The sequence below is a fragment of the Chenopodium album genome, chromosome 2, assembly GCF_948465745.1.
Source record: "Chenopodium album chromosome 2, dcCheAlbu1.1, whole genome shotgun sequence".
Classification (NCBI taxonomy): Eukaryota; Viridiplantae; Streptophyta; class Magnoliopsida; order Caryophyllales; family Amaranthaceae; genus Chenopodium; species Chenopodium album.
The window spans coordinates 31,789,502-31,817,332 of NC_137835.1; the positions used below are offsets into that span (position 1 = coordinate 31,789,502).

The 27,831-nt window shown below is 38.9% G+C and overlaps 1 non-coding gene across 1 annotated transcript; it reads right to left on the reverse strand.

Annotated features, from left to right (window-relative positions):
• Positions 1–12,014: 12,014 nt before the first annotated feature.
• Positions 12,015–12,121, reverse strand: LOC145608095 (small nucleolar RNA R71). The gene has a single exon (XR_014105724.1). It is a non-coding gene; the product is annotated as a small nucleolar RNA R71 (small nucleolar RNA).
• Between the last annotated feature and the right edge of the window lie 15,710 nt (positions 12,122–27,831).

A 27,831-nucleotide genomic window follows, 5' to 3' on the forward strand; every position in this document is an offset into this window, starting at 1 on the left:
TGTTCCAACACCAAATAAATGAACCACTTTAATTAGTTCAATTCTTACCTTATTCCCCCTGAGTTCCTTGTCATTTTTTTTTCATCTTGGAATTTATTGTAGAAATTCCTCAAGCTGATTCTTCCTCCAAAACATCAAATAATAGATCACAAGCACTTTACCCCTTCCACATCAACTTCCCCCTCAACTTGTATTTATCCAACTCTTCATGTATCCTTGAACCATAAAAATGAATGAATTTTAACTTAGAGCACATGGGTTGTGTGAAAATAAAGTGGGAGGATATGAATGAGGAAAATATAATGAGAATAAGGATCTTCGAAGTTATGTATATGTAAGATATGAAAATGAGAAACACAAATCATAACAGTATACAACACGGACACACAACATAATGTTGTAGAATAATGTTGTTTTCGAAGATGAATGGTGTGGATAATTTGAAAGTTGGCAAAAAGATAGGTTTGTTCTGTCTAGAATATATGACAATATAAGATAGAATAGTTTGGGAATGTACCTGTCTTGTTCCATCAAAGTTTCTTCCATTGTTCCTTTGGCAACTTAGGATTTTTTTTTTTGACAACATCCATAATTCTCAACGAGACCTTGACACTTTTAGGCAAGTGAGTATGTCTTTTACAACACATTAATTAAGTGTGACACAATACACTTAAATGTATGTACTTCACTTCATTTATAATGTGCACAAGAAACCACACTTGACAATTATTAAGGAACATAATACGTATATATGATCATGCCATATTTTAACAAATCTTATTCCTTAACACAGTCCATACTTTACTAATTAGGCAAAATCATAAGAAAGAGGTTCCACATATTCAAACAACATATTGCAAGTTCCATATAGTAAAAACAATACTCAATTTAAGCATCAACTATACAATATCGTGAATATTAAAGGATGTACCTCAAGCTATATTTCACCATGTATCATAGTCAATTTGTAATGGACTGAAATTTGATGGCTATGATACAAGTTCCTTAAGGATTCGTTCCATCCTCTTGATGTCCTTTCATCCGATGCAAACAATCACTTTTGTCTTGAAGCTCATTAAGTGACTTTGATGTCATTGGCCATCTTTCTTTGGAAGTTCCTTGTCGTATTTTTGTCGATTAGACCACCATGCCTTTCTCTTATTTTGGATGCAGATCCAAAGAGAAACTGAGTTCCCCATCATGCTTTTACAGGGTTAGAGAGCCCTTGCAGAAAGATTTGTTAGTTGCACCAAAGATATAAACAATATAAGTATGTACAACTAATAAATCAATAAGTTCCTCTTAAAAGTAAAACAATTAACTTTCAGATTAGTTTCAAGAAGGAACTTGAATAATCTCCTATACCATTGAGTATGAACCTGCATGCTTCAACATTTAAAGAACTTTGTTAGATTCATAATTAAATATGGCAAAAAGATTTAGGATTTTCAAATCCTAAAGGTTGTTCCTCATAGACATCCATAATTAGAATCTTTAGAAAATTCATATTAGACATCTTTTAAAAAAAACAACTTGATTCCCATGTAAGCAGCAAAATAAATGATATGCAATCAACTCATTATTTAGCTACAAAAACATGAACTTGACAACATTCCTTGATGTAAGAACTATGCTCAAATGTATTCATTAACACTTATCAAAAGATTTTTGGTGTTCCTGAATAAGTTTAAGGTTTTGCACCTTTGCTAGTTCCTTTGTACCTTGTTGGAAGGCTTCATATGTTCCTTGGTCAAGATACGTTCTAAGTTCCTTCAAGGAATCAACACTTTATGATACGTTGGAGCTCTTAAGGAACTATAGGACAATGTAGCTGATTAATGCTGCTTTATAGAGTGACATACTTCTGTAGAATTTCCACTAGTTTCAAAGGAACTAATGAGTTCTACACTAAATTCTCTTAACCCTGCATGCTGGGAACAAACATGTTAGATTCATAAAATTTATGGTCACTCAATGTACATTAATGTCTTGTTGTAACCTGTACATGTTTCACATTTGGAGGTGCACCATAAGAACACCACCTTACTACTTCTGTTATCAAAACTTCCCTTTTCAAATGAAGGGTGTCTTGTTTCTCAAAGATCTAACCATTTCCTTGTATATGATGCAGCAAGTAGCATTGATAACTTTGTAGTGATTTCAACATTGAGAGCTTGTAATCAACACTTTATTCCTGCACAAATCATTAAACTTCAAAGGAACTTGGTTCCATGGTTAGATCTTTAATATAACATTTGATTACTGCTTAATCACTTAATCCCTCATAGAAAGGATAACAAGAATATAATCTTTGTTACATTCTAAGGTAAGTGATTGAATAACAATTATCAAATATAACCAAGACATATCTCTTTTAATCTCAACTTTAAATACTCAAAGGTTTAAACAAATCCAATTGAATGAGCTCCAATAGGTTTGTGTTCCTTATCATTATTATTTAGTTTTGAAAGAAGATAAATTAGACAGAATTACTAACTTTTCATACTTCACAAACTTATGGTAAGGAACTTGATATAAGATAAGCTAACAACCAAGTTCCTTGATGTTTATCAAGTATGGAAAACCAACATGTCAAATATGTTTGAAACACAGAAGAATTCATCTTCAATAAATCCTTGAAATGTCCGGTTATTGTAAGGAATCAAATTGTGACCCTCATACATAGTATGAGTTCCTTATTTGATTCCCTTTCAATATGACATTCCTAGTTTTATAGATGATGAACTATTATTGGTAAAACAAATAAAGTTGCAAAACATTGAAAATATCGTAATGTGCTTCATGATCTCGAAAGAATGTTCATAATGGAGTAGGAACTTAACTTACCAACCTTTTAAGTTAATACCAAAAGTTTAATTGAAGTTCCTCCATCGTAAGCCACTAGTGAGAAACTTATGTCAAGCCTTCTATCACATGTTAAGAGCACCCGTTGTCGAGATACCACGAGTTGTTCCCCCTCACTAGATATCACCTTCTTTTACATGTTCCTCTTGATTTCAAACTGGAACATGTTCCTTTGGTCCTTTTGGACCATTCCACATTCTCTTGGGCTCTTCTAATATGAGAAACTGAATGTGTTGATTTGATCTTCAATGTTTCAACACCATATCAATCATGGATCCTCATATCTTTCTCATAAGCATATGACCTGAAATTCAAGAACCCAATTAAATGATCTTGTGCAATATTCAAGGTTAGTAGGTTAGTGAATAGAGATATGACATAAAAAGCTCAAATCATAAAGCTCCAACGTATACTCCCTTAAGAATGTCATCCCATATTTAAGTCTAGCAGTAGACTTTTGTACTTACAATACTTTGCTTAGAAGTCATCATATAGTTACCAACATCCTTTGTAGAGAATTGAAAAAGGAATTTATGATTTATTTTTGGGAACCAAAATCAGCAGGAACTTGAATCGAAACTTGTATATTATATATCGTGACAACTTAATGTAAAGTTGTGTTACTTCCTTGTTGTTGGTTCCTTCCTGCATTCTTAGATTCACCAAGTTCCTTCAGATCAACGTCCAAAGTTCCTTGATCAAAAAAACTTTCTTTTTATGCATTTATTCACATACCTACAAGATAATCATTATTAATCTGCACAAAACTTAAAGAGAAGTTAGATTCCATCATGAAAACGATGTAAGTCAACTTTTCTACTATAATCTTTTACAATTATGCATTTATGATAAAGAATATTGGTTAGCAAAATTAAGTAAAAGATAAAATAAAATAAAATAAAAAGGTAAACAAATGCAGATCTAGACTTATAAGAAGACGTAAGAGCAACTTACCAAATACCGCCTACAAAAAGTTTCATCTTTACATACTTCTTATGAAGAACTATTGTGAGAGGAACTTGTACATGTGTCCTAATATACAAGAAGCCAAATCATCTATCATCTCAATGATTATAGCCTTCTTCCTCTCATATACATTCTGCAAATAAGATTACCTCTAGGTCTTTGGAACCCAAAATAAATTCAAGTTCCTTCTTGTTAGTAATAGTAGTCAAAATCAATATAACTACTTCTACAACCAAGAAACAACATGTATCTATATAATATATATTCAAATAATTCAAGATACATGGAAAAACTATTTCTCTGACATATAATCAAAATTTTCTTGTACTAACAAGTCAGAAAAATAAAGTTCCTTTTGATAGGAATCCAAGTTTGTTGTTCCACAAGATGTGTTCCTTGAAATACTTTTAATCAATCAATTCGTTATGAATAAATAATCAAACATGAAATCTAACATACTGACTTTTAAACACAGTAAAAATCAGAATAGACATTATCCAAATTTGATGAAAAAAAAAATTCATAAAAATTAAAATCATATTAACAAAAATACTACAAGGAACAAGGTTAAACTAATGTATGCATATCATGAAGAACTCAAAAACAGAATACTTACCTCAAAGTATGAGTCTTTGAATACCTTTCACTTCTCCAGTAAACATTAATCTCCACATGATGCTTGGAACAACGACGGGCTGAGTTCCTTTCTTCAATATTCTTGTACGTACTCATCTTAGCCAAGAACTTGCTCGTCAGGGTTTCCTGCTTCATCAAGAGCTCTGGCTCTGATACCAATTGTTATTTAGATGAAATACTACAAGAGGGGGGGTGAATTGTAGTATGGAGATCGCTAGTTACTTTTTGCGGAATTAAAAGAAACTTAACGCAATAGAGAAATAGTGCAAGAGAGATTTTACGAGGAAAACTTCCTAGGCCAAATAGGAAGTGAAAAACCTCGACCCAAAGGGATTTTGACTCAAAACATTTCCACTAAAATAGGCCAACGACTCTGTTACAACCTATGAGGAACTTGAGCCTCTACCGAGTTCCTCAACGAACTCATATCCCCAACAACTATTTCCTCTAATAGTTGCAGCTCGAAATCTTCCCTCAAAGATCTCTCTTCTCACTCAAGACTTCACTCAAAACCTTACTCTTTCTCTTTCTCTCAAGCTTCACTCAAAGCCTTCTCTACATACAAAGAACTTACTCAAGTTCTCACCCCAATACAAGAGTTCACTCAAACCCTTATTAATTCCCCATTACAAGAGTTCACTCAAACCCTTAAACAACTCTCAAATACATATAAAAGATATAATGTATAAAACTAATATGTTGGACACTTTGAGATATGTAAGGAACTTGGAACCTGGAGGAACTGGCTTACCAACGTGGAGAGAAAATATATTTCTTTTCTACTGCTCTACCACTTTGGATAAACTCCATTATGGAATGACTCAATTAAGCCAGACAGTTTTGAAAGAATTAAAAACGTTCTATTTATAGAAGATTAGAAAACCCACTAATTGCCCATGTTCCTTATGATCAGAAGTGGTCCGAATCTTTAGGCCCACGAATAGAAAACTAATTCTGATTATAAGCAACAATAATGGGTCAATTAGTTACTCCACGACTTGCTCAATAACTTCCTTTTTGTTAGGAAAGCAATCAACACGTTTTGCAAATACCAGCCACAAGTTCCTTGGGGACCAAGTCCTTGTGCTAAAAAATAGGAGTTTAAAACTGACTTCTTTAAGAAGATAAGTTAAAATAACACACGGGTTCATTAATTTAACTTCACATATAGACCAGATTCATTTTGTTCCTTAACAAACAAAATCTCAACTGAACTCCTACTTTTAAGGTAACCACTTTGAAAATCTTTTTCCCACGACTTTGACTATAATAAAATCAGATTTTGATTATAAAACTTTGTTTTATAAAATAAAATAATTTTATAAATTAGTTTATTTGAAAACTAAATCCCTAGAAACTAGGAAAATAAGTTATCTTTTTGACTAAGAGAAAATCAGATTTTATTTTCAAAAACTTATATTTTATAAAATAAAATCTAATAATAAATATTAATACCAAGTCAAAACTAACTTCCTATAAAGGAGGCAAACATAATGCAATGGCTATTTAACGTGGAAAACTGACTACTAGTGCTGTGCAAACTCGTGTTCCTTCTATAATGAATTCTAGACTGACTAGTAAGGAACTTACTGGTCATCAACACTAATAAGTTCCTTACCGACTGACGTTCCAATGTAGTTCCTTAGGCTTGTTCCAGACAATTTCTCTTGTCCAACATACTTACATGATTCCTAGAAAAATATACTCCTATTTTTCTGTCTTCATGTTTCTCTGATGAAGCTTCTACTCCGATGCTTCTGTTCCTGCAAAGGAACTTCTCTTCTCTGATGAAACTTCTACTCTGAAGCTTCTACTCCCGCGAAGGAACTTCTCTTTACTTGTTCCCCCTGAGGAACTGCTGCTCATTCCTTGCAAAGAACATCTTCTCATTCTTCTTAGGAACTTCATGTAAAGTCTAACAATACGTTTGTACTTTTAGACTTCTTCTCTTTATGTTCCCCTTGAGGAACTCAAGCACGATCCATACATTATATGTAGGGAACCATCTTCAATGATGATCTAACCTGTACTCAATCATCTTCATGCTTCATGATTTGTTCATGCACATCTCAACACACATATTAGTTAGATAATCATCATTTGTTCACAATCATCAAAACCTTACAACAGAACTATATAATTACGCTTTCCATAATTTGATCTAGCATCATCAAGATATATAAAATTTTATTAAATCGGATTGAGGGTTTACGGAATTATACCAGTATATAAGCTGAATAAAAGGTATATAAAATTTTGTTAAACTTTCCATGACTCGAGTACAGGTTTTAATTGAGTCGAGTACTAGTTCAGGTTCAGATTGTTTTCAGGTCGGATTAAATCGGTTGACGGTTACTATCAGGTCGGGTGTAGGTTCGGGTTAATGTCATAAAGTTTTGGATCAAATCGGTTTTTGGTTAAGATCAGGTCAGGTTCAGGCCGTGTTACAGGTCACTAGTTTCACCCTATTGTTTCAGTACAGGTTGGGTTCAGATCATTGCCGGTTCAGGTCGGATTCTCGGGTCAGGTCAGATTTTGACAACTCTACCACACGGTCATGACACGAGTCTTAACATGTCACCTACACTCGCTAGTCTTAGCACACACTTTTTATATGTCACCATGACCATGCCTTAGGTTCATGCATGAGTCGTTTTTCCGTCATTTGAGTTGAGGGTCCATTCTATTTCTATTCTCTTCCATATCCTCTTTCAATCTATTGCATGTTCAATTGAGCTTGGGCTAAAAATAAATAATAAAAAAAATTATCCCTAATTTCCTTTTCTACAGTACTTGGTCAAGGAGAAAAGGGCGATTAATCAAGGATAACACCTTTATTCAAGTTTTACTTTTTGATAAACTGATTCGTCAAAAAAGAAAAGCTAAGAAGATAATGGCAAGTCAAGAATAAGTCAATGAGCTTAAGAAGCAAATGGTTGATGGGACTGAGGTGTTGAAGGCTTTAACCCTTCAAATCAATGAACTTGTGAAAAAAAAAAACAAATGGAGCTCATGCAAGAAAGCTTGAGTAAAATATCCAATGACTATAGATTCCAGGGCATAAGCTCACACGAGGTCTCAGTGGACAAGGAGCTTCTTCCGCAAAAGTTCAATGCCGCCAATGACATACCTAAGTTTAAGCCAACTAACAATCTTTACTTTCATTTAAGGTCCTTTGAAACTGTAATGAACATTATAGGGATTGATAAGAATATTTTTCACTCTTTATTCTCGCTATCACTTGAAACCATTTGTCAACATTGGTTCTTCTCCCTTGATAAAGAGAAGACCTCTACTTGAGATGGAATAAAAAATGCTTTCATTGATAGATATAAGTGTAACATTAAAATTGAAACCGACCATAGGCAACTTGAGATGCTAAAACAAAAGGAAAACGAAGGGTTCACCTTCTTCTTCAACAAGTGGAGGGAAACTTCCGCTAACATGATCGATGTCCCTACTGAAAAAGAACCCGTGAGGATGTTCATTAAAAAATTTACAAGAAAAGTATTCAAAGCACTTGAAATATCAACACAACTTGAATACTTTCAAGGCCTTCTATGACATAGGCATTGAGATCAAAGATGACCTCGCAAAGAAAAAAGCTACTAACAATAGTAACCACAGTGGCTGGAAAGGAAAGAACAACGACAATCCTTCTTCTTCCAAAAATGCCCACTCTAGTAACAATGTTAGTACCTTTGATCTAAGTGATGTTTTAGCCATGGATAACCAAGGATCTAAGAAGAAACTAAGGAAATACTTCACCCCCATTGAATGAGCTACGATGCTGCCTTCGATCCACTCCATACTAAGGGACTCATTACTCCCATTGGACCTATTCAAGATCCCGCACCTGAAAAGAGATTTCCTAGTTGGAATCCAAATGCACATTTCAAGTACCATCAAGGTAGGGGTCATACTACTGAGACATGTTGGAAGCTAAAAGAAGCTATCCAACATTTTATCGATAATAACAAGCTTCCCATACCTCCAGCTAGCAAGAAGAGCGAGTGATGATAAAGCAAACGACACAAGGCGAGCTTCAACGACAAGATTTCGTGACCTCTTTTTTTCTATTTCTTTTATTTATCCCTTCCCTAATAAGTCTTGCATATATAGGCACCTTTTTATTCCCCTTAGATTTTTTTTGTAGGATCATTCTTTCTTTTCCTTTAATAAAATGAGCATTTTATTTCTTACATATGATCATTGCATCGCATTTAATAATAGAAAATAAAAAAAATATCGTCGAACTGAGTACAAGGTATACCACTGATTTGAGGCCCTAGCCACATCATGTCATCTTTCACCCTTCAATTATGCAATTTTTTCTTGATATACCACTTTGGGCCTCGTCTAACGATAGACCTTTCTTTCTTCAACCCACATCTACCTAACCTTAGGATGGGACAATGTGAAACTTATGCAATTTTTTTATAAAAAAAAAAAAGCTTGAGTGATTTCAAAAAATTAAAATTGGTTAAAAAAAATAAGCAAGAATACAAGTGTAACAAAGGGCAAGTGTTCCTATTTCTTTGATATGAAAATATCTTTTATAAGAACACGTCTCGGATTGCGTTTTTTATCGAGTGCTCGATACCATGCCTGAGGAACATGAATGCCAAGTGAGTGTTACACCGCATGATTGGGATTGCCCACGCTTATAAAAAAAAGGTTCTAAATAAAAAAAAATGTGAAAAAAAAGAGAGCAAAAAAAAAAAACAAAAGAAAGAGCTCAAAAATGAGAAACCTCAAGCATGAAAAATACAAATGTTCAAAAGCAAAGTTTCACTCCTTGGGGGCTTAGCTAGGGTCTTGAGCCTTTTATCCCCTTCTTCTTCAACCTTTAGCCTAACCACGTTACAAACCTTTAAAAGACCTCTTTAAGGTATACACACGCTTGTGCGAGGTTCGGCTAGAGCTATGTTCGACCTAATTCGTGACGGATACGTAGGCAACCTCACATTGGGGTGCAGCCGTAATAAAATGCATTCACATTTACATTCACACATCATGATCATATCAAGAGATCTCCTATGCTCATCCCTATCTACTTAGAGCAAGACTTGGGGGCTTGATCCTTACATCATTAGCTTACCTAGCCTAAGAGTCACCATTATTTGACACTTCTAAAAACAATATTTTTCCACACACTTAGTCTTTGCAGCCTAACTTTAGTGTCACTTTCACACACTGCACAGATACATGACCAAATAGTCCTTTCCTTAGGAACCCTTTGTCATGAAATCTAACAAAACATTGAAGCATACTTCGTCATAACAAAATCACTCATCACTCATCATTGCATCACAAAGTACGAAGTGCCTAGCCTCCATGCCTAAGTTACCCAAATACTTTCATCATGGAGTAAACAATTGAGATAGTCTAGGATGAATTAATCCTTGTACCTTGAGAGATAGTATTTGATATGTCCGATTTATATAGTGTTTTACCCCCATACCCTTAGTCATAATTATAAATGTTTTTGGCTCTTTACATCCACTTTTATTACTAATTACTGTTTTCTAGTGGTTTCGTAAATTTGGTTTACTTTTGCAGGGATTTGCACTTTTGGAGCACTTTCACGATATATTATGGAGCAACTACAAGCATTGGAGAAGCACAACCAGTTTCTATAGCCCAAGGCCAGTTAGAGCCATCGAACCGGTGATTAAGGGCTCGGTATATGTGATACCGGGGCATTTGGACCAAGTATTCAAGACCCGAAGAGGAAATCCAGGTTGGCCCGAAGAATTGAAGACCAATCAAAGTCCAAATAGTAGCCCAAGAGTGCCGCCCGGCCAAAGAGCCTGGCGCCCGAAGGCGCGCCCGGCCGGGCGAGGGAAGCAAAGGCTGGCGCCCGAACTCGCGCCTGGCCGGGCGCGAGATTAATAATTGAGAGGAAAAAGGCGCGCCCGAACGGGCGGTGCCTCGCCCGATCGGGCGCGTGTTATTATTTAATGTTAATTATTCGACGTTTAATTTTGTTTTAGTTTAGGATTCTTGCTTACTATATATACTTTTCCGGTAAGCATGTTTAGTATCTACTTTTACTTTTTCTTAATTCTTTTCTTAGATTTTCTCTCTCTACTTAGCTTTTAGATTAGTTTTCTCTCTTTTATACTTTGTTCTTAACTTTATTCTTAATTCCAGATTTGTTTGGTAACGATTTCTCTTCTCTTAATCTTAGTTATTTATTTTATTCCTTTGATTATGTCTTGTTTTATTGCTTTCATTTGTTTAGATTTAATTATGTGTGAGTAGTTTTATTTCTAGGGTTTGTGGGGATCCATAAATAATATGAAGGGGTAATTTATTGTTGTTGATTATCAATGCTAGATTAATTTCCTATTGATTGATTTAATGCTCTGTGACTAGATTTGCGCAGATCTTTTATGCATGAGTTTGACAACATTGATTCGAGATTCGACATATGAGAATTAATGTTTAGGTCTAGTTTCAATAGGCATGTTAATTTATAATTGGTTAAGTTGAGATTCAAGAGATGAGATTTAATACCGGTAGATTAATTATGTGATTGTAATACGTAGCGAAAGCCCTTTATAATCTGATTAATGTATGCATTGATGATAGATTATTATGTTTTTCCCTGGAATTTTATTTATTGGTGAACCTATGCCCTAGGCCTTTTTTTCATTTGTTTTCTCCTTATTCTTAATCTTCGTAGTTTAGTTTCCTTCGATAATAATATTTTGGTTACTTTATAATCTAGATTATATTAATTAATTAGGATTAGAAAGACTCGTTTCTCTGTGAATGCGACCCTACTTCCCTGTCTACATTAGTTAGAGGATTTAGAAATTACTTTTGATTAGGTGATAAGACTTTAGCCAGTCAAAATTTGGCGTCGTTGCTGGGGAAACGGTTTTATTTTTATTTCTGATTATTTTTGTAGTCTAAGCTATTTCTTTTTTGTCTCAGAGAACGTTAGTTCTTTGAGGAAAGTCTCATATTTTCTTTTAGTTTTTTTTGTTTATGCCTAGGTGTTCCAGATCCGGTTACATCCCATTCGATCCTGAGATCGAACGATCCTTTCATAGAAAGAAGAATTTCTATTAGCAAATTCTGGTGATAATAATAATCACCGAGATCCTCCAACAGATTCTAGCGATTCAGAGGTATCATCAGATCCAGAATCAGAGATGATGGCTCCAAAGAAGCTTAGTGATTACTCACAACCAAAGCTTACATATTCTCCACACCTCACTCCCACTCCAGCTCTTGATGGGGTACAATTTGAGATTAAAACCCAATTTATAATGATGATAGAGAGGAAGCAATTTAGTGGAGCTAAGGCTGAAGATCCAAATCTTCATATTGCAGACTACTATTAATACTGTAATACCATCAGGCAAGCTGGGGTCACAAAAGACAAAATTAGGGAGATTCTCTTTCCTTTTTCTTTAACCGGAAAAGCCAAATTATGGTTTAATGGTTTAAATAGAACTGCACTTCGTATAACTGACAAGGAAACTCTTGTTTTGAACTTTTATAACAAATATTATCCTGCAGAGAGAACAGCCGCACTACGAAGTGGAATTCAGAACTTTGCCCAAGAAGCCGATGAAACTTTATAAGAGGCTTGGGAGAGGTTCAAGGACCTACAAAGAGAATACCCCCACCATAATTTAGCATAATGGTAGTTAATCCAAGCCTTTTACAATGGCACTGGAAATTCATCTAGAATAATCTTAGATTCTGCAGCTAGTGGTTGATTTATGAATCTTAATGTTGATGATGCAGGTCAGGTTATTGAATATATGGAGATACATAATTTCCAATATGGGAATCCTAGAGGTTTTTCTAACAAGGGGAAGAATAGTGTTAACTCTGTATCCTTTTTGCAAGCTGATTTAACCTCTATCTGCCAGAAATTAGATAATATTAACATTGCTAATTTAGCTAATGTTTCTACAATTAATAATAATGCTAATGAGGCTTTCTGTGAAAATTTTGGAATTTCAGGTCATTTGGAACAAGATTGCAGGAGTTCCGTGGAGCAAGTTAATGCCTTTCAAGCTTATAGGCAAAACAACCCATACTCCAACACCTACAATCCTGGGTACCGGAATCATCCGTACCTTTCTTACCGTAGTAATAATGTTTAAAATCCACCACCACAAGAACCACAGGCGCCACAACAACAACAACAGAAATATTACCATCCCAATGCTGGCCAGAAGAACCAACCACAACAACCCTCCTCATCTTCCGACCCTACTTTGGTAGAAATTAGAGCGATGATGGTTAATATGCAGAAGCACATGGAGATTAGAGATGCACAAATTGATTCAATTCTAGCACACAATAAAATTGTAGATAATCAAATTGCGCAACTTTCCGCTACTATACAAGCCCGCCAACAGGGAACTTTGCCAGCACAGCCGACCAGGCCTACGGATCAAGCCTATGCAATTACTCTAAGGAGTGGTTTAAACTACGAAGGGCCCCCTATTCCCATAGATGATGAATGTGTTTTAATAAATAATGCTAATCTTAATTCCGTTAAACCTGACAATGTAGCTAATAGCCCTGCAGGGCTAAAGCATAGTACTAATATATCTAATTCTACATTGCTGGGTACGACTCCAGAGAAGGTGGCCACTCCAGATAAGAGCAATAATGCTACAAAGCCGGTTATCAAACTTCCATTCCCCAATCGTCACTTGAAGACAAATTTGGATAAGCAGTTTGTTTAGTTTTTGGAGATGGTAAATATTTGAAGGTAACAGTTTCCATCCCTGAACTAATCACACAAAGTCCTGCATATGCTAAATTTATGAAGGAAATATTAACAAGAAAAAGTTCTATTAATGAGGTAGAGACAGTAGCTTTAACTGCAAAGTGTAGTGCCGTACTTCAAAATAAATCTCCACCTAAATTAAAAGATCCGGGTAGCTTTTCTATCCCTTGTCATATTGGCAATCTAATGATTGATAATGCATTGTGTGATTTGGGTGCTAGTGTTAGTGTTATGCCATTATCTGTGTGTTCCAAATTGAATGTGTAAATTAAAAGCTACTAATATTACCTTACAAATGGCCGACCGTTCTTTCAAATACCCCTTAGGTGTTTTAGAGGATGTTCCTGTTAGAGTAGGTAAATTTTATATACTTGTTGATTTTGTTGTTCTTGATATGGCTGAGGATACGTAAGCCCCAATTATTTTGGGGAGACCATTCCTGAACACTGCAGGAGCAATTATAGATGTGAGAAGTGGCAAATTAACACTATCAGTAGGGGACGATAAAATTATTTTTAATCTTAATAATACCCCTAAAAGCCCCATGACAGAGGAGAAGTGCTTTAGTGTTAATGTTGTTCAAAGTTATTCTAACAAGCCCCAAGCTCTTGTAAAAGATCCCTTGGAGGTAATGTCTTGTGTTGCATCTGTTTCAAATGAGATAGACAAATGGCAGAAGGAAGTCGATGCAATAGAAAGAGCACTCTACAATGTTGGTCTTGGTTTTGAGGATGAACAAGTGGAACCGATCGAGCAAGTTGTGCGAATCGAGCCTACGGTAAGTGTCCTGCCAGATCGAGTTGCAAGTGTTGAACGCTATGACAATTTAAAGAAACATTCGATCAAAGAAGGATCTTTACTGCATAGCATTGAAGATCCCCCAGTCCAAGTCAAGGAGGATCCACCAGGTAAGGTGATTTGGCGTCCCACAGGGTATGTCAGGAAGCCGTATCGCAGCCTAAACACCGCTAGACCGGGTGAGAAACCACCCGATCAAGCGTTAGGCCAAGGGTCCTAGAAATTGCACTTGGTAAGGAGGTCGTGCGGGACCTAGATAAACCAGTGCTTTGCGGGAGGCAACCCGTATTTTAATGCTTTTTAGACTAGTATTTCTTTCTTTTTTCTTATGAGAGGAGAGAAGAGGGAATTTAATGAGTTTTATGAGTTTTTATACAGGTTTGAAGGAAAAAAGTTAGCCAAAAATTGAAGAAAAGAAGAAAAACATAATACTCTTCCATTTAGCCTCGGGCCCGATCAGGCGAAGCTCGCCCGACCGAGCGCGAGAGCAAGGGTTGAAAAAGTTCAATTTTCGACTGGCCGAGAGAATGCCGACTAACTGGGTGCGAGATTTGACGTATACGGACATATTTTACCGCCTGATCGGGCGAATGCCGCCCGACCGGGCTCGAGAGATAAGTAATTTTTGGGCGAAGGGCGCCCGACCTGATGCAAAAGTAGAAGAAAAACGCGCATTTAGATCGCCCGACCGGGCGCGAGAGCATAGTGCGGCGACAGGGGACACATTTTCCAGCGGGCGCTGGTGCGGCGACACAATGCATGGCCCCCATATTAGATTATGCGGACCTACTGCGGTAATTTCCGGGTTCCTTGGTGCGCTAGTTATCCCGTATAAGAAATTTGACATGATTAAGTAGTCGACTTGATTACAATCGCAATAAGTGATCGACCTGATAAAAGATCGTCTCACTTAGCTTAAAGCGCCTAAGCATTAGCTCATCACAAGCACCGAAGTATTGCTTCACAAAGAATTCCTAGGATAGGAGATTTCCACAAATCAATTTGAAGCCTTTAAGAATCTTAGATATGGTTCTTGAGAAGGATTTTCCAAAGATGGAAGGGTTGGTTTTAAGATTCAAGATGAATAAGTCTTTAACAGGAAGACTTTAAGATTAAAGGGTCTCTCGCCAAGATTTGAGAAGATAGCACGAGATGGGCGGTCTTCGATAGCGTTCGCTAAGATTGTGGAGGTTGTCACCAAGATTTAAGAAGATAACACGAGATTGGCGGTCTTCGAAAGCAGTCGCTAAGATTGTGGAGGTTATCACTAAGATTTGAGAAGATAGCACGAGATGGGCGGTCTTCGACGACATCCGCTAAGATTGTGGAGGTTGTCGCCAAGATTTGAGAAGGGCACTTTGTGATTAGGCGGTCTTTGACGACTTTTGCTATGATTGGGAAGGTTGTCATTATGATTCAGGAAAAAGGCTCAAGATATAGCAGCATTAATCGACGGCGTTCCCTAGCTTGTGGAGAGTTGTCACAAACAACTGAAGGTGATTTCAAACGAAGTTATCTTTGATCATATTCCCTGCCTTGCAGAAGATGGTCACAAGGCTGTAAAAGATCGTTTCAGGCGAAGCAATCTTCGATAGTGTTCTCTAGCTTACAAAAGACTATCACAGCGGAAAATGGATACAGTTACAAGCGTAGCAGTCTACAGGCCTATTATGAATTTGCATTCCTAAAGCATTTAGGATTGATTATAGTCTTCTAGAATCTTCTAGAAGGTTCTTTTGAATCCTAATGTGATTAGGATTGATAATTATGTTTTATGAGTTTTATTTGGAATAAAAGAAGTGTTTTATGTGAAATTACGATTTTATACTTTGTATTGACTTTCATGACTTAATTTTATCAAAAATAGAAAACGCGTTGAAAAAATCTTCTGCACCGCCGAACGCCAGGCTGTCGCCTAATGACAGACCCTGTTGCGCGGCGACAGGAGCTGTTGTTGGCGACAGAGGCGTGTTTTATTCCTCTTCAAACTCTGATTCTTTCTAGATTATTTAATTATAAATATCGTCCTTAGACCTCCGTTTTTTATCATCAACTCTTAACCAAAATTCTCTAATTCTTCTCTTTCTCTAAGCTAAAGCTTATTATCTCTCTCTCTCTTTATAGCCTAGCCTTTTACAAACACAATTCCTCATACATTAACACTAGAAATACCTAGCCAAGTACGAAGTTTCCTTCGCCCTAGACGTGAAAGGTTTGATATTTCTGAGGGTTTGGTCCAAAATCTCTATTTCAATTATTTAATTTAATTGTTAATTTTAATATTTTCCTTTAAGTTACTAGCGCGTGTATTTTATTATTAGAAAGAGATACGAGGCATCCAAGTAAGTGTTTTAATTGTTTTAATTGATTTTTTGATATAGAAATCATGTTTAGGCTGTTATTTTGATTCTTAGTATCATGTTAGGATGCTTTTCTTAGTATGATGTTTAGCGTAAAAGAATAAGTTCCTTATATCAATTATGATTTCTATGATGCTTCCTATTTCTTTCCTAATACCATGTTAGTATCATGTTAGGGCTAAAGCTTTGATTTTTACTGTTTAGTGACATGCTCGGGTTTGTTATTAACCTTGTTATTATCATGCCTAGGATCTTGCTATTATTATGCTTTATTTTTAACATGATTATTTTTATTATGATCATTGTTATAACTATTATTATGATCATTATTAGGTTGCTTGATTATATTTTATTGTTATTGCTTGATCACGCCTTTTATGCATGTTTAAAGTGAATTTATAGTTGTAATCACACTTAATAAGATAATTAATAATCTTGTTTTGGGTTAATATAATTATAATTCAAACCATCGCCAATAATAGATTTATTTGTGCACTAATATTCAACCTACATAAATAAACAGGTTTAGGGTAAATCCTATTGATTGTATGTTAGTCAGAAAGCGCACATGAATACGAGAAGAATAAAGTAGAGGCTTTTTATCAGGGCAGGTCCTTTCTCTTTTAGAATGGACTTGTACCTTCATCCCTGAACTTCCAGTCTTGGTTCCAGACCTATTGGAGTTAACGATCTCCTAGATCGTTAACTCCAATAACCTTCACCCTATGAACGGTTTACAAGTTCCTAAAACTTGTTGGCGACTCTTTTTCTCTTGTTTCTTTCCCTTTGGACACCACAGAGGAGTTCAAGTTTGGGGTAATGCTTGAAATTTTCCCTACAAGATTAATCTTGACTGAATCCTTCGGGTCACACCAAGAAACTAACGAGTCAAAGCGACGAATTAATTCGGAAGGAATTAATGAGTCGACCGAGTAATTTATATTTAGACGTCGGAAATTTAAGCTTAGAGCGTTGAAACCGAGCTTCGAAGAATCTCAAATTTTGAGCCAAAATTTAGGAATTGGCAAGATGGGAAAATGCTTCAAGTAACAACCAAAAACCCTAGCCACGCAAAAACAAGGGAAGCGCGCCAAATAGGAGCGTGCCACGTGGTAGCACACATGGAAGCACACCATGTGGCAGCACACGTGGCAGCCACATTGGTACACACCAAGTGGCAGCGCGCCATGTGGTAGCGTGCCACGTTGGCCGTGCGCCATGGTGGTAGCGCATGTGGGATAGGGGCCGAGGACCCGGGTGACGGGTCATGGACACGGGCCAAAAGAAAGTGGCTCGCTATTCAGAGCATACATGGGGCGCAAGAGTCTCAAAAAAATGGCTGAAGCGCTAGGAAAAGCGCATGAGTTCATAAATGCAGATAATGTTGAGTAGGAAGACACCAAATGACCCAGTCAAACGAGCAAAGGTCACCCGAGATAAAAATACGGCCAGGGAAGACCATCCAAGCAGAGCGAAGCAAGGTCGTAAGGATAAGGATCCAAGCAGAGTGAGGAGGTCAGAACTCAAAAGAAGGGGTAGGCCGAGAAGGTTCAATTAGTACACCCCGCTCACTCACTCAAGATCTCACATCTTCAGCGTGAAAAAGGTTGATGATAAGTGGCAGAGGCCACTAAGGATGGTTAATAAAAACCATTACCCCAGCAAGTGGTGTGACTTACACAAAAATCACTGTAATACTACTGACAAGTGTACACACTTGAAGGATAACATAGAGGACCTGGTCCAAAGAGGATACCTGTACTAGTTCAAGCAACATTCTGACTCTTCCAGGAGAAGATAAGAGGATAAGGCCGTCCATGAACGCAGAGGAGGTTACAGAGGTCCCGCTCAGGGCAGAGATAGAGATAACAAGAGGAAGGGCAGGGTTTATTTGATCAACGGGGGACTAGTACATGGGGGAACTGTGAACAAAGCACATGCTTACCTACAAGCAATGATACAATAGATAAATTATGATATGAAGCGCAGGTGGTCGCCTCTTCCCACCGCATCTACGATCTACTTTTAATGAGTATGACCAGAACGGCATAATCTACTCTCATGATGACCCTCTGGTGGTGACAATGAGAATTGCTAATTGGGAGAAAGATCGAGTATTGATCGATTGGGGCAGCTCAGCCAACATCATATACATTAGCGCGTTTAAGGAGCTAAAGCTAGATAAGGACCTGAAAAGGGTGAGTTATGAAGTCACCAGGTTCAATGGGTTCGGGTTAATCTAGAAGGCATAATTGAACTTTTAGTTTGAGTAGGAGAAAGGTCAAGAAGACGTGATGTTCGGGCACAATTCTTAGTGATATACTCCCCTTCACCCTATAATGTGATTATGAGACGACCACTCATCCACAAGATAGGAGGGGTTGTTTCCACCAATCACCTGGCCATGGCATACACGACCAATGAAGGGTGGTCAGCGAAGCTTAGGGGAAGCCAAAAAATAGCTCAACAAAGTTTGCCCTAAAACAGCAAGCTAGGACCAGGCAGCAGCCAAGCCCAGAGCCAAGATCAACTGAGCAGGGTGAAAGAAAGTTAAGGAAGAGGAAGCGTGAAGAGTACCACAGGGAAAAGAACAAGCAGAAGTTAGCTTTGGAAAACTTTGAGCCCGTAAAGGAAGAGGTAGCCAGACCACTCCCCAGCGAAGAGCACGTGACTGTCGAGCTCACAGAAGGTGACAATTCAAGGACAGTGAAATTTGGGAAAGACATTGACCTTGGAGTAGGAGTGCACCTCATAGAGTCGCTAAGGAAGAATAAGGATATTTTTTCATTCTCAGTAGACGAGATGCTCGGAATTGACCCCGCAGTCATGGTTCATAGGCTGAATCTAAAACAGGACATCAAACCAGTTAGGTAGAAGAAACGAAGTTTCTCCGTGGAGAAGAATTAAGCAATCCAAGAAGAGGTGGATAAGCTTTTGGAAGCAGGATTCATTGAACCCTGCGATTAGCCGGAGTGGTTAGCCAATGTGGTCATGGTCAAGAAGACAAACAGTCAATGGAGCTAGGATTTTCATTGATTTCGCAGATCTCAACAAAGCATGCCCAAAGGACTGCTACCCGCTTCCGCGGATCGATTAGCTAATGGACTCAACCAGCGACCACGCCCTGCTGAGTTTCATGGATGCCTTCTCAGGGTACCATCAAATCAGCGTACAGAAGCCCTTCCGATTGAAGAATAATGGGGCTACCTTATAGAAGACAATGGATAGGGTGTTCAGGCACCATAAGGGAAACAATGTTGAATTGTACGTTGACGACTCAATTGTCAAGAGTGTCACGTAAGCAGGGCATATCATGGATTTGGAAAAAAACATTCGCCACCTTGAACAAGTATAATATAAAGCTTAACCCAAAGAAATGTGTTTTCAGGGTAAGCTCTGGGAAGTTCCTAGGCTTCCTGATTAGTGAAAGGGGAATCGATGCGAACCCGGAGAAAGTGGAGGCAGTCCTCAGCCTCCCAGAGCCTAATGCACCAAAGACATCATGCGACTGACAGGAAGAATAGCAGCGCTAACTCGGTCCATCAGCAAGTTAGCGGACAAAGCCCTACCATTCTACTAGCTGGTAAAAGGGAACAGGGAATTTAAGTGGGGAACTGCAGAAAAAGAAGCTTTCGAGGGCATTAAAGAGCATCTGACCAAGCTCCCAACCATGACCAACCTAGAGCTAAGTGACAAACTACAGTTGTATATCTCCACCTCAATTCAAACAATTGCATATGTTCTTGTAGTAGAAAGTCAAAAACAACAGAGCCCGGTATACTTTGTGAGACACGTGCTAACTGAGGCAGAGCAAAGATACCCGCTTGTAGAGAAGTTGGCTTTTGCATTGGTAACAACGGCAAGAAAGCTGAAACCTAACTTTGACGCGCACACAATCCAGGTCCTTACAAATCATCCACTAGAGATATCCTTGCAAAAAATGGACGCTTTTGGTAGGCTCTTGAAATGGGAAATTGAGCTCTCCGAGTATGAATTCAAGGTCAAGCCTAGGGCAGCCATCAAGGCTCAAGCCTTAGCAAACTTCATAGTGGATGCCTCTTAGGAGGAGAGAGAGGATGAAATTAGAATCTGGAAAGTGGCAGTGGATAACTCGTCATCCCAAACAAGGAGCGGAGCAGGAATCATAATAACATCGCTAGAGGGTAATATATTTAGTATGCCATTAAGTTCAAGTTCAAGGAATTAAATAAGGAGGCAGAGTACGAGGAAACTTTGGCAGGCCTGCGGATGAGCATCGCAGCTGGAGCCAGGAAAGTCCACCTGCATACTGACTCTCAATTAGTCGCAAGTCAGCTAAAGGAGGAGTATGAGGCTGGAGAGCCCATGATGCTGAGATACACAACCAAGGTGAAGGAGCTGGTGGCTCAACTAATGCATTTCCAGATAGACCTAGTCCCCAGAGCAGAAAATTTTTCAAGCTGATGCATTATTAAAGCTAGCTAGTTCCACCCTATAGATTCTCATAAGGACAGTCATGGTGGAAGTCCTAGAGGAGAGCAGCATCGCGGAAAATGAGCAGGTGAACTGCATCGGGCAGTGATGAGCATGATTCACAGACATACTAACATATAAGATTCATGGCTCACTGGTAAATGACGAAGTGGAAGCTAAGAAGGTCAAGAAGGACGCCAACTGGTATGTGGTAATGAATGGGGAGCTCAATAAGAAAGGCTTTTCTAAACCATTGCTAAAGTGTATCCTAGAGTGGGAACAGAAGAAGATCATAGACTCAGGAATATGTTCCAACCACATCAGTGGAAAGGCCTTGGGAGTGGAAGTGCTCAGAAGGGGAACATATTGGCCAACTATAACATAAAATGCATTAGCATATGCCAAAAAGTGCAAAATGTGCCAAAAGTACTCTCTAGTCATAACTCAGCCACCAAACGAGCTGACCCTAATCCTCAGCCCGATCCTGTTTTCTTAGTGAGGAATGGACATATTGGAACCTTTCACCACTAGGTCAGTGGGCAGGAAGTATCTCATAGTGGAAGTAGATGATTTCACGAAGTGGATAGAAGCTGAGCCCACCAAGTGCATAAAAGCATTCCAGGTGAGAACGTTTATATGGAAGAACATCATAACAAGGTTTGGGGTGTCGTAGTGCATATTTTTTTTTTATCATGGGTGCCAATTCAACTACAACACCATCAAGGATTACCTGGAGGAAATGGGCACCAAATATGGAAGTGCCTTAGTCTGCCACCAGCAAAGTAAATGCCAAGCTGAGGTAGCAAACAAGCTGATCCTAACAGCCTTGCAAAGGAAGCTGGAGGAACACAAAGGCCTATGGGCTGACCTGGTCCCGGAGGAATTTTGGGTAAATAGAACCACTAAGAAAGAGTCTACTAGAAAAAGCCCTTTCACCCTGGCATACGGGGCTGATGTAGTCGTCCCAGTGAAAGTACAAATCCCCAGCCCGAGGATACAACACTACGAGCAGCAAGGTAATACAAAGCGCATGCTGGAAGAGCTGGATTTTCGCCTGAAATAAGGCTAAAAATAGCTCTCAAGCTAGAAGTCTAGAAGAGAGGAATTTCTAAGGCTTTTAACAAGAGAATCAAGCACCGAGACCTGCTACCTGGAGACCCGGTCCTCAGAAGGACAACAGCAGTGGGAAGAGGAAATCGGCACGAAAAGCTATCAACCAATTGGGAAGGCCCCGTAATCATTTGTGAGCAAGTGGGACCCGGTGCTTTCCTCCTCACAGATCAAGAAGGTCAGGTCTTAAGGAATAGTTTCAATGATGATGTGTTAAAGAAATACTTTGTTTAAAAAGCAAGAAGCTAACTAGAAATTGGAAAACTTTGATTTACTTATGCAAGAAATTTGTTTAGTTCATATCATGTTAATTAAGGCATTAAAGCCATTTTAATTCAATGAAATACGAGCCTCTACGTGGAGTATATTGCATAAACTTGTTTAAATATGTTATGCTTTAGCATCAAACATTAACATGTAGAAAGAACCGTATGAGTGCTGAAAGTAGAAAGCACCATAACATGGTGCAGCAAAACAACATTATAAAAAAAAATCCCTCCCTTATGTTTACCTTACCTGCTCAAAGTAAAACAGGGCACCACCTTGGGAGCGCCTGAGGGGGAGGCCTGACACGTTCAACTTGAGTAAGGAAGGATAAAAGAAACGCAAAAAGATGAGCTGAGCGGGAAACACTAAGGTTCTTTTAGTCCCACCCAGCTCACCTCTTTAAGGGGGAGAAGAGGAGATGGATAAGTGATAAGCCCTTATAGAGATAAGTAAGAGGCATAAAACAACGAGTCGCAACAAAGCAAGCTAAACGACATTAAAAATTCGCAGCAAACCAAGCTTAACGACATAAAAATGTCACAGCGAAATAAGCTGGATGACATAAAACGCGCAGCAAAAAAGCTGATTGACATGAATAAGTCACAGCAGAACAGGCTAAATGATGCCCAAACAGGCTATAGCCAAATAAACTAAGTAATATGCAAACAAGTCTCTACAAATATTAAGTAGAATACATAATACACAACCATCAAGCATGAGCAAGATAAGAAGAGCAGAGCTCATTAAAGATACTGCAAAATACAACAAGATGCCAGAAAACGAGAAGGTGCTCTGCAGCCAAGTCAAAAAGTAAAATTAGGAGAACTGGGAGGCCTAACCTACGAGGCTTCACCGACCACGACGAAGGGGCTACTGAGCTAAGGTCTAGGTACTACTACACCATGGCCCAGCATCACATCCAAACAAACATACAGACTATGAGACAATTAACAGACGGAATAGTAGAGAAATTATCAAATGCATACAGCACAAAGCTGAACCTCTACCCACTAGGGTAGAGTAAACATTCAGCGGGAAAGTTATAGTATTTGTAAAGATGAACCTTCTTCCACCAGGACAAGGAAACATTCAGCAGAATAAGTTAAGAAAACACAAATTCAAGTTAAGCTTGACAGGCCAAGCAGTTTAAAGATAAAGTGTTATAAGAGAGCACAAAGAAAACACAATCTTTGGTGGCTATACACCCCAAAGATAGTAACAAAAACTACCTAGTTACCACAGACATGGGTTAGGGAAACTCGAAGGAACCGCAGGAGTAGGAAGGTGACAGCCGCCAAAACCTTTATTGCTCATCGGCTAAGGTCTTCACCCCGATGGCTGCAGCAATGTAAGGGCACAGGGGCACATCCAAATTCAACACGTCATGATCGGGAACCTTGCAGTCGGCAACACGGGGATGGGCAGCAGGCAAATCAAACAGGCCAGCTTCTACAGCGGCCTCAAATTTAGCCTAAAAGGTGTTAAAATGAGCTTGCTGCTCCTCACCCTCACCATATAAACAACTCACGCTACGGGCAGGAGCCTCCCTGTCTCCATCATGGCGATCACCAAGTAGGTTGGCAAAAGCCGGAGAAAGCACAAAAGAGATCTAAGTGCCTCCCTCCTAGAAGCCTCAAGCTCAGTCACATGTCTAGCTCGCAGATCAGCCATCTCCGCCTCCAATGCTTGCATTGTGGCCTGAGAGGTCCCCAACTGCTCCTCGCGCTCCGCCAGCTTGGTTTTGGTTAGTTGAAATTCTCATAGTGTAACACCCCAATATTACTAATATTACTAAGAAAGTGGGTTTGGTTTATATTACTAATATATTTAAAAATACGGGGGATTACACCTAGCTTGAGCTGCAAGGCGCCCGCCTTCTCTCTTAGCGGAGTCATCTCACCAACCATTGCATCTCTCTCAACACGACCGTGCCGAATCTCCTTATCCTTTTGAGTAAGGGTCAGACCTTGATTTTGATACTCCTTATCCACCGTAAGCAAGGCATTGGACAACTCACCAAAAGACTTGATGAGCTGCAAACAAGCAAGAAGAAGAAATAAGCTAAGGTGAAAAACAAAAAGTGTGAAAGATCATCTAAGGCACAAGTAAGAGAATAAGTAGAAAAAAGGAAGTCGGAGATAAAAAAGAAAGGTTAAGAACAAAGGCTAACCTTCTGCAGATCATTTCACGCAGTAGCCATAGGGAAACTAACTGAGCTGCTTGTAGAATCAGCAGGGAGACGAACCCCCTGAGTAAGGAAGTATCCCAGAGTGCCGCCATTCTGAGGGTTGTCCACAAACAAGGACTCATCAGCCCTAACGTTCATTAAAGGGCAGCAAAGGAGCATTCTTAGCTCTAACAGGGCACATTAGGGGCCAGAGCGAAAAATAAATAGGAACTTTAGAGAAGTCAATAGGTCTAGTGGGACGAAAGGTACCTCCAGATGAGAGTGAGGTCGTAGAAAGCGGGTTCTCAAAAGCATCGCCAAAAAACTAATGGACGTAGGGGTTAAGCTCGCTAGAGTTCTGAGTGTCAGTTCCCCTCCCAGCATTCTCACTCAGAAGCCTAGTGTTTGCAGAGTGAGAGGCAAAAGGATCAAGGGCAGAAGAAGTACAAGCCTTTTTAGCATCAGGCTCATCGGCATTGCGAGAGGTCATAGGATCATACTCCAAATCTATGACTGGCTGATCCTGCTTGTTAGTACTCCCAGGCTAGGAATGCCCATCCCTTCTAGCACTACTCAAACGACCTCGCAACCCGGAAAGGCGAGGTGAAATTTTGGTAATCTCCATAATAATTTCTGCTCCAAGTATGGATCCAAGTTTTCTTCTAGGTGAGCTGGGTCCCGTTGACAACCTACACAAGGCAACACACGTAAACTTCCCTCGGGGGTGGCTCGAGGAATCCCCCTCCGGTGCCTAAGTCAGAGAGTGTTTTTAGAGAGAGAAAGTGTACATGAAGAGAGGTAGAATGTGTAATAACTTGTGTTTCTTACCCCTTTTCATTGTACTTTTTCCTCTATTTATAGGTTCATCATCTCCTTTATGGAGAGTCCTGCGTAGTTAGCTTTGCGGGCTGACTCAACCGGGATGGTGAGCCCCTCTTAGTTTTTCCTTCGACAATGAGTGCGCACCCCGAGAGCTGGATGATAGTTCAGCGGGATCTATCCTAAACAACTAGCCCCTCAAGAGTAGGGTTGTACAGAGTGCAGTTTAGAACGCACCAAACCGTAAACCAAATCGCAATTTTACGGTTTGGTGCGATTAGCGGTTTGAAAATTGCGGTGCGGTTTTTTAAAATGACCAAACCGCGGTTTGCAGTTTGGTACGATTTCTAAAATTATTGCACCGAAAATCGCACTTTAATGCGTGGTGCAATTTTTATACTATATTTTCATTATAATTATAAATAAGAACTAAAATATATGAGTTAATTTTTTACTATTAGTTAATTAAAGGTTAATAAAAAGAGTTTAATATTTAAATTATCAACTAATAATTACAATATAAAATAAAAAGTTTTGTTTTAAAAAGAATAATTACAATTTTAATAAAATACGGTTAAACCGCAAACCGCACCGCACCGCACAACATCTTGCGGTGCGGTTTGGTGCGGTTTAAAAAAAATTACAAACCGCACTGTTGCGGTTTGGTGCGGTTTATGATCTAAACCGCACCGCGAACACCCCTACTCAAGAGGTGGTATGAAGTCACTCATTCCAACTCTTGCGTGCGCGATGGAATCTTCCTAACTGAGCCCATCTGGATGAAATAGCTTATCAGGATCTATCCCTTACAACTAGCCCCTCAAGAGATGGCATGAGGTCATTCATGCCAGCTATTCTAAGCGCGTAGCCTTATCGATCGTAGCTCAACGGGTGGTCTGGCCAAATTACCCTGCACACACCTAGCCCATCAAGTCTCTGGGTTGGTGATGTGATCCAGAGATTTAGGAGGTCAGGTTGTAATTTTGGTGTTGACACGGTTGTACTATTAAGCGTTGATGAAGGCTCCGAAACTGCATGTGACGCGCACGTCTAGCCGCGGCATGCTGAAACTGCGAGGAGGAATTTCGATCACTCTTGATGAGGTCTGAGAAGTGACAAACTTATAGAAAGGAATTTCGATTACTCCCGCTGAAGTCTGAGAAATGACGAACTTTCGGAGACGAATTTCGATCACTCCCGCTGAAGTTTGAGAAATGACGAACTTGCAGAGAGGAATTTCGATCACTCCCGATGATGTCTAAGAAATGACGAACTTGCGGAGAGGAATTGCGATCACTCCCGCTGAAGTCTGAGGAATGACGAACTTGCGGGGAGGAATTTTGATCACTTCTGCTGAAGTCTGAGGAATGACAAACTTGCAGAGAGAAATTTCGATCACTTCTGCTTAAGTCTAAGGAATGACGAACTTGCGGGGAGGAATTTCGATCACTCCTGCTGAAGTCTGAGCAATGACGAACTTGCGGAGAGGAATATCGATCACTCTCGCTGAAGTCTGAGGAATGACGAACTTGCGGAGAGGAATTTCAATCACTCCCACTGAAGTCTTAGGAATGACGAACTTGCGGAGAGGAATTTCAATCACTCCCGCTAAAGTCTAAGGAATGACAAACTTGCGGGGAGGAATTTCGATAACTCCTGCTGAAGTGTTAGGAATGACGAACTTGTGGAGAGGAATTTCGATCGCTCCCGCTGAAGTTTTTTATTTTATAATTTTTAATAATTTTTTAAGGCGGGAACAGTGTTTGCATGAGTAGGATATGTGTCGATCATCCGAGCCATCAGTTTTGATTCACTGAAGTGACATGGTGGTTTGGCTTTACTCCTTGCCCAACCGCCTATTTACTCCATAATAAATTCACAGAGCCCTTTTTATTTCTTTTACCTTCCTCATTTTTCTTTATCTTCCCTGTCTCCTATATTTCATTTTTAATTGTTTTGCTCTTCATTTCCTCCTTCATACGTGCGTTTTTCCTCCATTGGTGTGGTAAGTTCTTGCTTTCTTTATCCTTGTTCTTGTTTCAATTTCTTGCTATGTTTGCTTTTCTTTTCTTTGTCTCCTCTTCGCTGAATTGCTTTTCTTTGGTGCAGTTTGGAATTCCGCCCTCTGTTCGGTTTCTTGGGTCGCCATTGTTGTTGCATTCTATTGCTTTCTGCGACTTTTGCTTTTAAAGGTATTAACTTTATACATTTTCTTGTATGTATTTTCCCAGTTTTGCTTCTTTTCGCATTTCCCTTCACAAAGTTGTGTCTTTTGGTTCGTTTCGATTACCATTGTCCAATTTTACCCCTTTTTGTTGTTGTATTTGTAATCTTGATTGTTTCTCTTTTTTCTTCACTTGCTCTTGCCCCATAAACTGACTTTGTTTTTTTTTTTTGGCTCCCCATTTTTTCTTCTTCTTTGGGGGCTTTTTTTTTTTTATCTTTGTAGATATTAGAATGTCTGACACTCCTGATGCTCAGAACACTCTTTTTTTTTCTTCCGAGTCCTCTCGTTCAGGTGAGCGCTCTGCGCACACTCCTTTTACTTCTGTTAATTCTTCCCCCCTTCCTACTCAAATTGATACGCCTTCTGACCGTCCCCCTGCTGCGAGTAGGGCGGGTAT